The sequence below is a fragment of the Hyposmocoma kahamanoa genome, unplaced genomic scaffold (assembly GCF_003589595.1).
Source record: "Hyposmocoma kahamanoa isolate Upper Pololo Valley unplaced genomic scaffold, ASM358959v1 160, whole genome shotgun sequence".
NCBI classification, from domain to species: Eukaryota; Metazoa; Arthropoda; class Insecta; order Lepidoptera; family Cosmopterigidae; genus Hyposmocoma; species Hyposmocoma kahamanoa.
The window spans coordinates 4732250-4744187 of NW_020653575.1; positions in this window are offsets into that span (position 1 = coordinate 4732250).

Consider the following 11938-nt stretch of genomic DNA (forward strand, 5'->3'; position numbering starts at 1 on the left):
AATTGAATATCAATTCAATAAAAATTTAATTAATAATAACTAAAATTTATATAATTATTTAAGGAAATAACCTTAGAATAATAACGCATAGAATGATAGTTTCATATCAAACGAACTGTTACAAGTGAGGCAAAAATCAAATTCATGTAGGCTAGTTTTAGTAGTAGGTTCATTTTCGATTTTAGTGAATATTAATATAAAAATACAAGTTGAAACGCGTTACTTCCTTGTGGAATGTGATGTTAGTATCTATTTTATGTTTGTCTGACGTATTTTTACACTCATTTACCGCACATTTCGTCATTTTTGGCTAAAATTCTTTATCTGTTCGCGGTGCAAGTTGACCTTGAGCACTGAAGGCCCGCCCGCTCGTGTAGGCCCTTTGGGCGCGCTTCAATTTGCCTCACTTAGCGTGTGCGGGCTAGGTTTCACTGCGTTATTATTCTAAGTATGTAAGTATGTTTTCACTTTCACATTGTCACTTTGAACAAAAACTTTGAATTCGAAATTAGTGGAATTTTCATGTTGTCGACGTTGAATGCGTAAAAAGGCTTTCAGAACTAAAAAGTCTACTAGGGGGTCAGATATCTTAGAACAACGACTTTACCTAATATTAGTACTATCATGTCGCACGAGAATAAAAGGGCATCGCTCACGAAGTGGGCCAAAGAACAAGAAAGAACTATCGCACTCAATTTTGTTCCAGTTCGCGTTGGGACAAACTTTACCACTAATACGAAATCTTCCATTTGAATTAGAGTTTTATGGACCGGCAACTTTTTACCCTAAACTTCTGAAAGTAGGAAATTTACTATATAAATCATTTTTACAAATTGCTCTCTCAATAATAAAATGACGTAATTCGTGAAGTAATTTTTGGTAAACCAACAAAATTCTTTCGTTCGTTCACTCATTCTTCAGTCGCTACTGTCGCAATGCAGGGCAAAGGCACCAGCCATGCCGTAAATATGAGAAAATTCTAGATATTCTTTTTTAAACCCAACACAAAATTAATAAATAAATAACGCACAGTCTCATGCCCACGTATTGTTCCAATCTTATTAAAGTAGGTGAAACAAACATCGTTTTCTGAGGATGTTGACGCATTATCCTTATGTCGCGCAATCAATATTTTTACATCACTCTTGTCCGTAAATGGTGAGATTACATGGTGGCTAACTTGACTACAATGTCCCAAATAAAACCTACGGGCCTTTTTTCTTTCCATTACAACCATGGTCGGTAAGGAGTTCTTTTTTTATTTGTAGCACGACATACTTCCTTACATTGATCAGTAATTTTCAGGTAAGTTTTTTGTACTCAATTTTGGTGACAATTTCTTTTTACTTAAATATTTATAGAATATCATGATGAAGTATTATTTAATTTTCGAGTGTGGTAACCTGAAATATTCTTCAATATTTCACGACGATATATTGGAGTAATTAAATAATAAAAATTGTCACCAAAATTGAGTACAAAAAACTTACCTGAAATTTACAGAGATCAGCCCCCGTAGCATGGCAACGCATGATAGTCACGACACGCGCGATAAAATTGAAATAAGCGCGCGCTATTGGCTGTCTCAATCAGATCTAAATTAGATAGCCAATAGCGCGCTTATTTCAATTTTATCGCGCGTGTCGCGACTATCATGCGTAGCCATGTTACGGGGGCAGGTTCAAATTAAAGCAAGGAGGTTACTTGTTTAAAATTGAAATATTCGCTTAAAATGTTATCTAAACAGAAATTTAATTGCAATTCAGCCACATACTACTTAAATACTTCATCATCATCATCATCATCATATACAGCCTGACTTCACCAATTGCTGGGTAATAGGCCTCCAAATTTCTGTGCCACTCCCCACGATCCCGTACTAATCTCATCCAGGTTCGCCCCCCAATTCCTGCGATGTCATCTGCCCATCTCGCCACTTAAATACTTATTATTAAGAATTTCTTATAATTGATTTTAATTATTTTCTGTTTAAAAATTTACCAATTTTTTTACGATTCATCAAGAATTATATATTATAGCGTATTTGCTTTTTACAGCATTTTAGGTCGACTAGTATTATCTATAGAAGAATAAAAAAAAAAACAAAAAACTTGCCATTTCGTCGCCTTACTTTGTCAAACTAGTATCTCAAAGCAAAAAATGGATTGTATATACAAATGTTGCAGGCTTAGAATAATAACGCATAGAAACCTAGTCCGCACACGCTAAGTGAGGCAAATTGAAGCGCTCCCAAAGGGCCTACACGAGCAGGCGGGCCGTCAGTGCTCAAGGTCAAATTGCACCGCGAACAGCTCAAGAATTTTAGCCAAAAATGACGAAATATGCGGTAAATGAGTGTAAAAATACGTCAGACAAACATAAAATAGATACTAACATCACATTCCATAAGGAAATAACGCGTTTCAACTTGTATTTTTATATAAATATTCACTAACATCGAAAATGAACCTACTACTAAAACTAGCCTACATGAATTTGATTTTTGCCTCACTTGTGACAGTTCGTTTGATATGAACTATCATTCTATGCGTTATTATTCTAAGGTTGCAGGTTAGTTTCACATCAAATTTCCTTCATATTCACACACTGGCTTTTACCCATTTAAGTAATGCATCCAAATGAGCAGCCTTGATGAGAAATTTAAAATAAATAGAAAGTTTTGTCATCTCCTGAATAATCACTCTTTTTAAGATACGAGTTTGAGAAAGTAAGTCATCGATTTGCCAAATCGTATTTGCCAAATTCTTGTCTAGTGACCATATTTTTGTATTTATTTCCTCGCAAATGTGATGAAAAACATTATATATATCACGGACGGTAAAAAAATACAAAGTCGAATTATTAAAACCCTCAGCTTTTGGCTTCGAGCTTCTAATATACCCTCCTCAGTAATTTCTTATTTGCCGTCCGTATCACTATATTCTAAGCCCTAAGCAAAGGCAACGGTTCCCTCAGTCTTTTTTTATAATAACGCACTCATATCCTTTTTCGTCCAAGAAAGATTTTTACACGAAATTTGCACAATAAGTATGGAATTCTCAATTCCGTATTCGCCTGCCCATGATTTTGGGCAGGCGAATAAAAACTCGGTTACAACTCGGGTGAGTTGATTGGGTTTTTACCCACTGCCCGTCTCTGGTCATGTCAGTTTGACAGCTCAAACTTGGTGAGGTCGCAGATTTTTTTCCATCCTCTAAGGGTCGCAGAGAGGATGGCGCTGTTGTCGTTTGGATGCGTTCAGAATTATTAAAGTGATCCTACTTTATCCTATAGTTGGAAAGTTGCCATGTTAGAAAAGGGAAGGAGAATACATCATAAACGAGCGCACATCGCGAAGAGGTTCTTTTTGATGTTAACGATTTGGAAAGTAAACAACCATGGCGCTCTCACTCCGAATTCGCCACGTGACATTTCAAGTTGTAAATGTATTTAGATACAAGGCATCCCACAGTTATGGGATATGGAGATAAAAGTACTTTAAATATTATAGATAGGATATTTTGATTCAAGAAGACATTATTTAATTTTTAAAAGTGAGTAACACTCTTAGACGATGGAAAAAAAGAAAAGAAAGGAGCTGCCCTAACTACAGAATCAACGTGCATATGACCAAAATTTGAAAGTTACAAATGGCGGATTTCTTTAGTGTTGTACCATAATCTATCGATAAGTCATTATCGACGTGCTTGGCTTGAATGTTGAAACTGTTTTTTTTTTCTTTAGTTTACTGTAACCAAAGTATGCCTAAACAAACACAAGTTTAATAATTTAATCTCGAGTGGTATATTATTATAAATGTCAACAACACACATTTTTAAACTTTTTTTAAAATTTATTTTCAAGATTACAACTGGTAACTTATTTAGTAAAGTAACCAAACTGCCGTGCAGTTTGTTGGCGACATGCGCATTCTTACTTAATTATACCTACTTTACTGGTATATAACATTACATAGTATTAATTGTACTTACTAAATAAATTATAAAAATTACTTTTAGAGGTACGCCTTTAACCTACATTTTAGTACATATTTACACATCGTCTTTTAACTAACTGTCAAGTACAAGTCTGTTCAGGTTTCTGCGGATTCTAGTATTCACGTTACTGGCTTTCTTAAACAAATCAATCTATCAAGCAATTTTAACTGGTAACTTATTTAGTAATAGTCACCAAACTGTTGTGCAGTTTGTTGGCGATATGCGCATTCTTTTTTTTTTTAACGCACACCCTCAACATTGCCCTACCTATACCTACTTTACTGGTATATAACATTACATAGTATTAATTGTACTTACTAAATAAAATATAAAAATTACTTTAATTACTTTACTTTAACGGTGGCAAGGCAAGGCAAATAGGCTGTCTATACGTTGGTATTGGCCTTTACCCGGCAACGTTGGAAAAACAAGTCATTGTATTGCAGGCTTTAAAAAAATAGTCATTTTTAATAGTTAGAGTTGTCATTGGGAAAAATCAGAAACGAGTGGATAATTTTGTTTTCAGGAACTGAGAATAACTAGTAAATGAGTCTTGTTTAATCTAAATTTAACATAAAATTATTTACCAATAAACCTAATGATGGAATAGCATTGTCATGTAATCCAGTTACATTCAAAGTTCTGTTAAAATTTGACTCTTCAAAATGAAGCGAACAAATGAAGATGGTCTTTGATCCAACGTTTATATTCGGCAGTCCTATGATTTCCAACCATTCTTTCTTCCTTTTTTCATTTGTAGGAAAACTTGAAATAATAAAAATAATATTAATAAAACAATAAAAACCTCGCAGTGAATTGTTCTAATAACAGAATATCGATAATATATATGCTTACAAGATCAACACTATCTCAAAATAATCATTAGCAACAATCATCAAAATATACAAACAAACAGGCAATCTAAAGTAACAAAAGCAAAATTTGGCAAGATTTATAAATAAACTACTTAAATAAGTCTAATTACTTGAAATATTTGGGGTATTGTGTGATTTATAGACAAAAAAATAACACATGCCTATGCAATGTAACATTCGTTTGATTTGCACTTTTTCTAAAGCCACATCCTTTAATGCTGCAGCATCGCATTTTTATTATTACCTAATTATCCTTACTGTCAATATTTTTCTCCGACTTTAGTACATTTGGAATAACATTTGTTTTGACATTTGATGTACTTCCCTTTGACAACGGTATCATGTACCTCATGTACTGCGAAATAGACACGGTTGGCATTTAAGATGACGTTACGTATTTTCGATTCCCGTGTTTGACACAGACCAATGTAATGCTATCTCTTTTGGCTTAAGACGGCACGTAATAGTTAAACAAGAATGTTTATGTTTTCGACGTCGAAATGCATCATATACATATAACGTCTGATTTATATATGTCAACGTAACATGTCCTTAAGTTTCCATAGTCTAAGGTAACACTGGATAAAAAGACTTTTTAAAAGTTGGTAGCCTCAACTGGGAGTAAAACCGACCAAATGTGATAAAACGAACACCTGTCTCTTTATGATGCCGATGGACAAGTTAATTCCTTATAAGTAACCCAATATCTTTTACAATTAAAAATAAATTATATGTATTTTCACTTCACTAGTTCGGAAAGGCTCCTTTCTCATTAAAAATCTGCGTGCAAAAGCGTTTTTTGCACCCAAGCGTGGAAAAGGTTTTTGTAATTCGAACGTGACGATAGGCTGTGGTGCACCTAACTTTTTCTTTCAATTAAAAAAAGAAAATGATACATTCAACTACGAGATTTGTCGTACATTGCTTATTTATGTAACATAAACCCGTCGGTATATTTTATTCTTATTATTCTTAGAGGATGGAAAAAATATATTCCCGGACACATTAAAAATGCAAGGTGGCTCGAATCGTGTGTCAGGGAGTATATTATTGTTGATATTAAATTGACAACGATAACTAATTTTGTTTATGAAATTATTTTAATTTGTCTTAAAACTAAAATAATTTCAATAATCACACAAAATTATAAGTGCAAGCAAGAATAAAAATTGATGAGTTGCAAATTCACAACGCAAACTTTTTCTTTTGATTAAAAAAACTAATGTTTTGTAGTTCACCTGCTTTTCCTTCATACCTTTTTCCTCGCTATAGTGAGGTGAAAAGTTGTGTGTTTCGCTCGGCAGCAAACTTGTTTTGCGTCTCGTGCCTTGGAACCCTCGCTACGCTCAGAAATCTATTTTTGCTTTCAATCTAGCTTCAACAAGTTTGCAGCGATGCATGACATATTACTATTTCATTTTAAATCTACACAATCTAATCACCATTCAACTGTTATATGTACATGGCATAGCAAAACAGCTATAGGATCAAGCTCCCATATCTTTCTACGTTAGCTTTGATTATAGTGACCCTTTCCACCTACCCTTAGGGCATACAAGAAGGGCTCTGTAGCCTGTGCGCGCACGGGAACCTTATAAGTTCAAGTTCTGAACCCAGATCAAACAGTGTACAGGGTTGTCACAGACCTCTGTCACTTGACTTCATCCGGTTCTTCGAGAGGCTAGTGCCTCGGATGAGCCGCCCCGGGTGCACGTACAGTACCCTCCCTATTTTCCAGATAGGTACCGGAGCTATAAGCACGCTCACTTCCCGTTACGCAATGCATAGCGGTTGCCACCGGCAAGCCGTCGACTCCGAGTCCTCTACCAAATCTCCGCATTGGTGGCGGAGCTGTAAGGCACGCTCACTTCCCGACGCCGAAAAACGACGTCTCTCCAGTTCCCAATAACCTTAAGTGGCTGGAGGGACCGAAGGATTATCTAGCTTATCCTCTACTAGCTTTCCGGGCTAGTGCCGGAGATGCCAGTCGCAGTGTCCTTCGACAATGTCCGGACATAGCTTCCAGCTGAAAGGGCAACTCACGTGCCCCGCGCGTCTCCACGCTTCAGGCCCTCAACTAGAGTGCTACTAAGACTCACTAGCTGTTCACGAGACAGACGCCCCAGAAACATGCAAAACTGCAGCAGATAAACATGTCCGTCTCTGCAACTAACTACAAATCCCAGCGAGTCACAATCAGCAAGTACGCAAAGGCGTATCACTGGCGGAGGGCTTAGCCTGGACGCCCGCTGTTCCCTGGTCTTGCCGTAGAGCCCATAGTCTCTCCGGAAAACCCTATCTCTCGGGTCAGTAGATAGGGACACACACAGCTATAGGAACAGTATAATATAATGCTAATTACAACTTTATCCACCAATTATACCTCCCACTGCTGCGTATAGGTCTCCTATTAGACAAGGGTTCAAGCCATAGTCCGCCATGCTTGAACCTTTGTTTAAGAGAAACCCTTGTCTTTTGTTACCACGGTTTTTGTGAATAGTTTGTTTTTTTTTTGTATTTTTGTTTTGTTTCTGTTTCAAAATTATTTATTTGTGTTTTACATTAGAACGTCTTGATTTTGTTTGTTTTTTTTTGTTTTATTTAGTTTTTTGTTTTGTGGTGTCATTTGTAATAAACAAAATAAATATATACTATTTTCTTCCTTTCTTTCCAAAAGGCCTAATTGAGGCTATCAGCTTTTTCTTAATATTCTTCCCGTCAATTGGTATCGTAAAAAAATATTTTTTAGAGTTTGTTGATTTATATCGAGGATTTCCCAAATTTTAATTCACAAGACGATGTTTTCCTTAATGTTTAGCGTGATATATTGCTACGAAACAGTGATAATGTGCTTAACTTAAAAATTAAAATGATAGGTATATATGCCGCTGCATATACTGCCACAGTCGACCTCACAATTAAAAAGAAGCCGTTCTCCCACTATGAATCATAATTAGATGCTCAAAATGTAAACAACGAAATGTCATGATGAAACGTCAATGTCAAAGTGTGAATGCAGGTGTGCTAAACATTCTATTTTAACGGAATCGGAATAGGAGAAAGTACTCATTGTCTCCAATTTTAATTATAAATAAACAAAAACTTTTTTGACAAATGTCATTACTACTTGGCGGTAGAAATAGGTAAGGTGGCAGTACTTCCCTGGACGAACTCTTTCACAAGGAGCTCCGCTGCTACTAAATTAGCGTTAATTTACGAGCGTAAATCTACGTTAACTTAATATTTGTAATATGTCTAAAAAAACTAAAAAAAAATACACTCGGGATTATGAAGGGCAATTGATGATGATTATGAGGCAAGACTCAAATATTTTAAGGTACACCCTCTTCAGTACAGACGTGTGATACTGGACTATTCCGCACTGTTTAAAATTATCAACTTTGAAATGGACTCAAGTGAGATCTTAAGCCACGCCTTGTTTAAGATTGGCAGTAAACGTACCCAAATAACTTTTTCTTTGCCATGTACCACTAACAATGTCTCATATAATGATCCTATTTTTCGCATGTTTAGAGCTCATAACAACTTATCTAAAGATTTGGACTTATTCTCCCATAGCTATACTTATTTAAATATTTGTAAGGAGAAGCTGAATATGTTGGATATTTAAGAATCTCATGTTTTTATATACGTGTAACATGATTTTTTTGCTATTGTTTTTAAGTGCAAATTTTAATTTTTTTTTTATATTATGTTTAATAACCTGTTAATTTGTAAGTACTTATTTATTTTGCAAATGCCGTGTGTGGCTGTCATAGGAATACAAATTTACTCCTATTATAATGCATGTTAACTTTAAGCGTCTTTACAGTTTGTATTCTGTAGCTATGCCAAAAATAAATAAATAAATAAATAAATAAATGAAAGTTCGAACAAACGTTATTTCGAGCAAATGTATCTTCGGAATTATGATAGGTAAACTTAAAACGAGTAGGTTAAAATATTTTGTTAGTTATTATTAAAATTTCATAAAAAATCGTTTTCATTGAAAATCAGATTCACATGGAAGCGACTCAATAGTTTCTTTGTACTAATCTTCCAATCGTTTGTGGTTAATAATTGAAATTGACATAATAGGTCTCTTACTGTCTACCGACAGTAACCTACCACAAACTCGATTTTTTTTCCAATTAAATAACGTTTGTTCTGGTTTTCATTACACCGAAAACCGAATTATAACGAAACCGTTGTTCTTTCGGGATATGTTGGATGTTTATCGCAAAGATACGATTACGTTCAGTTAGGTTAGGTTAACTTAAATTCCCCCGGATTAACAAAACAAAAAAAAGGTTTAAAAGAAAAAACATTTTGCTCTCAAAATGACTTTCGAGGTTATGAAAATTCGAGCAAACTTTATTTCTGGAAAATGTCATTTCGAACTACTGATAGGTAAGCGTGTAGGCCTCTCAATTGCCCCAATCTTTCCAGTCCCTTGCGTGTCGTGGTTTCCAACAATGACCTTGATGTCATCAATCAGGCGGGTGGTCTGCCTCTTGGTCTTTTTGCGTCGCTTGGCCACTATTCAGTAACGGCTTTCTTCCATCTTCCATCGTCTCTTCTAGCTAAGGCCCCGCCCACCTCCACTTAAGCTTGGCTATCCTCGTACCCACGTCTACTACGAGTACCTATGTGCAACGGTGAAAGTCTACATTGGGTATGTGGACCAGCAGAAAAATTTCGAGCATGGCGCGCTCCATTGCCCTTTGTGTTACTCGAAACTTGTGCACGTATTCTTTCGTCAGCGGCCATCTCTCGAAAGCATAAGTACCTAAGTAAAGGACATTTTATATATATGTAAAAAATACGCACTTTCAATAGATTTATGAGAGCCGATACTTAATGCCTAGTGTACTTAGTATGCTGTTGGAGCTGTCCAGTATTCTACGCTTCTAATACTATCTCCTCACGCATCGAAGCATAAAAACACGCCATTATATAAAACGTGTAACTCACTGAAAGTCTTTTGAATATACCTAACGTGACCATACGTCCCGCTTTTAAACTTCGTGTCCCGCTGTCCCCAAAATACTCAAAAAATCCGCTTTGACAAAACCGGACACACGTGACAATAAATTTGAAAAAAATGGCGCAAAACATGGCAATATATAGGCGTTGTCGCCCGCGCTTTTTGCAGCAGTACTCCGCAAACAACGCACGCGCAAGGGTTCAAACCTCGGAAGAAAAAAAAAACAATGAAAATGCCTTAAGCCTCGATTACTACCAGAACCGATGTCCCAAAACTCACACATTCTTAATTGAAAACACTACAAAATAGCAAAATAAGGCATTTTTCTAGAATTTTAGAGAATTTGCACGAAAGAATGACACAACCATACCACACAAAACGGAAATGGCGGACTCAGCTCAAATAAGTCTTAGATGACATGAGTCTGACGCAAACTAACCACTTCTACTATATTTATTGTTCTGTGGTTCAAACCAGCGACGTCTCAATTTAAAAGCTATCCCTTTTACCACTAAACTACCACCACTCTTTATGAAACTTAGGCCAAGAGTAATACGTAACAGTCAATCATACTACGCACAAAGTATTAATTAACCGTGTCCGCCATTAGACCGGATGTTCTCTAATTGATAATTAAGCAATTACACGAATGTCTAGGACGACCGAGTTGTTTTATTTCTTTTTGTTTCTTTTAATTCTTACTATCGACTCATATTTGGGCCCTAATACGACTAATTTTCTTGAAGCCTCTGGCACTTGTAATGCCATTGAGACTGAGATTATGACGCAATTATGATATTTCGATGCTTTACTTTCTCAAACTCGTATTATATATTATACTATTTATTTTAAATTTCTTAACAGGGGTGTTAATATCCGCCCGACACCCTAAGACATACCTGTATCTGTATCTGTAAGTTAACAAGTCCCATGTGCCTGTAATTTCACCAGCACCCTTACCCTTCGAAACCGTAACACAGTAATGTTTACTTTACTGCTTGGCGTTAGAAATAAGTAAGATAACGAACTCTTTTACAAGGAGCTCTACTGGTCAGTGATTTTCAGGTAAGTTTTTTGTACTCAATTTTGACGACAATTTTTATTATTTCATTACTCCAATGTACTATCGTCAAATATTAAAGAATATTTCAGGTTACCACATTCGAATATTAAATAATACTTCATGATGATATTCTATAAATATTTAAATAAAAAGAAATTGTCACCAAAATTGAGTACAAAAAACTTACCAGAAAATCACTGTGCTACTTTACGAATAGGTAAAATTAGAGGCATTACTTTAAGAAAGGTAAAAAGCCAGTGTGGGAATATGAAGGAAATTTGATCTGAAATCAGCTTTCAAAAATTGTATATGTACAATCCATTTTTTGCATTATAATAACTTTGTACTTTAAGATACGAGTTTGAAAAAATCGACAATTCGTTATTCGACTAAAATCTAGTTGCAATCGCAATTGAGTCTCAATACAATGTCTATATCACTATCGATCGATGATGACTCACTAAACTTTTATGGAAATTATTATGCATATGTTAATGTTTATCTAGTTTAATTAACAATTAAGTCTTCAAATCATATGTATTTTTTTATGTGAAATATCGTAATCAACGTGTCATCAACTCGCCATTGAATAGCGGAATACCAAAAAATTGCAATGGCATTTGAATAGTAGTCCGATGGCTAGCCACTGATGGCTTCACTTTCGTTTCTTGCAAAAAAAGATATTTCTTTAAACAGAAAATTAAAAATTAAAATAATAGTAATATTTATACGGGTACATACATACGGGTAATATTGTTGGTGCAGCAATCATTTTTGCACTCCAAAACAGCAAAATAAGGCATTTTTCTAGGATTTTAGAGAATTTACACGAAAGAATGACACAACCATACCACACAAAATAAAAATGGCTGACTGAGCTCAAATAGGTCTTTGGAGATCTATAGATGACACGCGTCAAACGCAACCTAACCACTTCTACTATATTTATTGTTCTGTAAAAAAAAAATATATACATAATTTCAATAAGAAAGAAGATATCCATAATATTAACCTT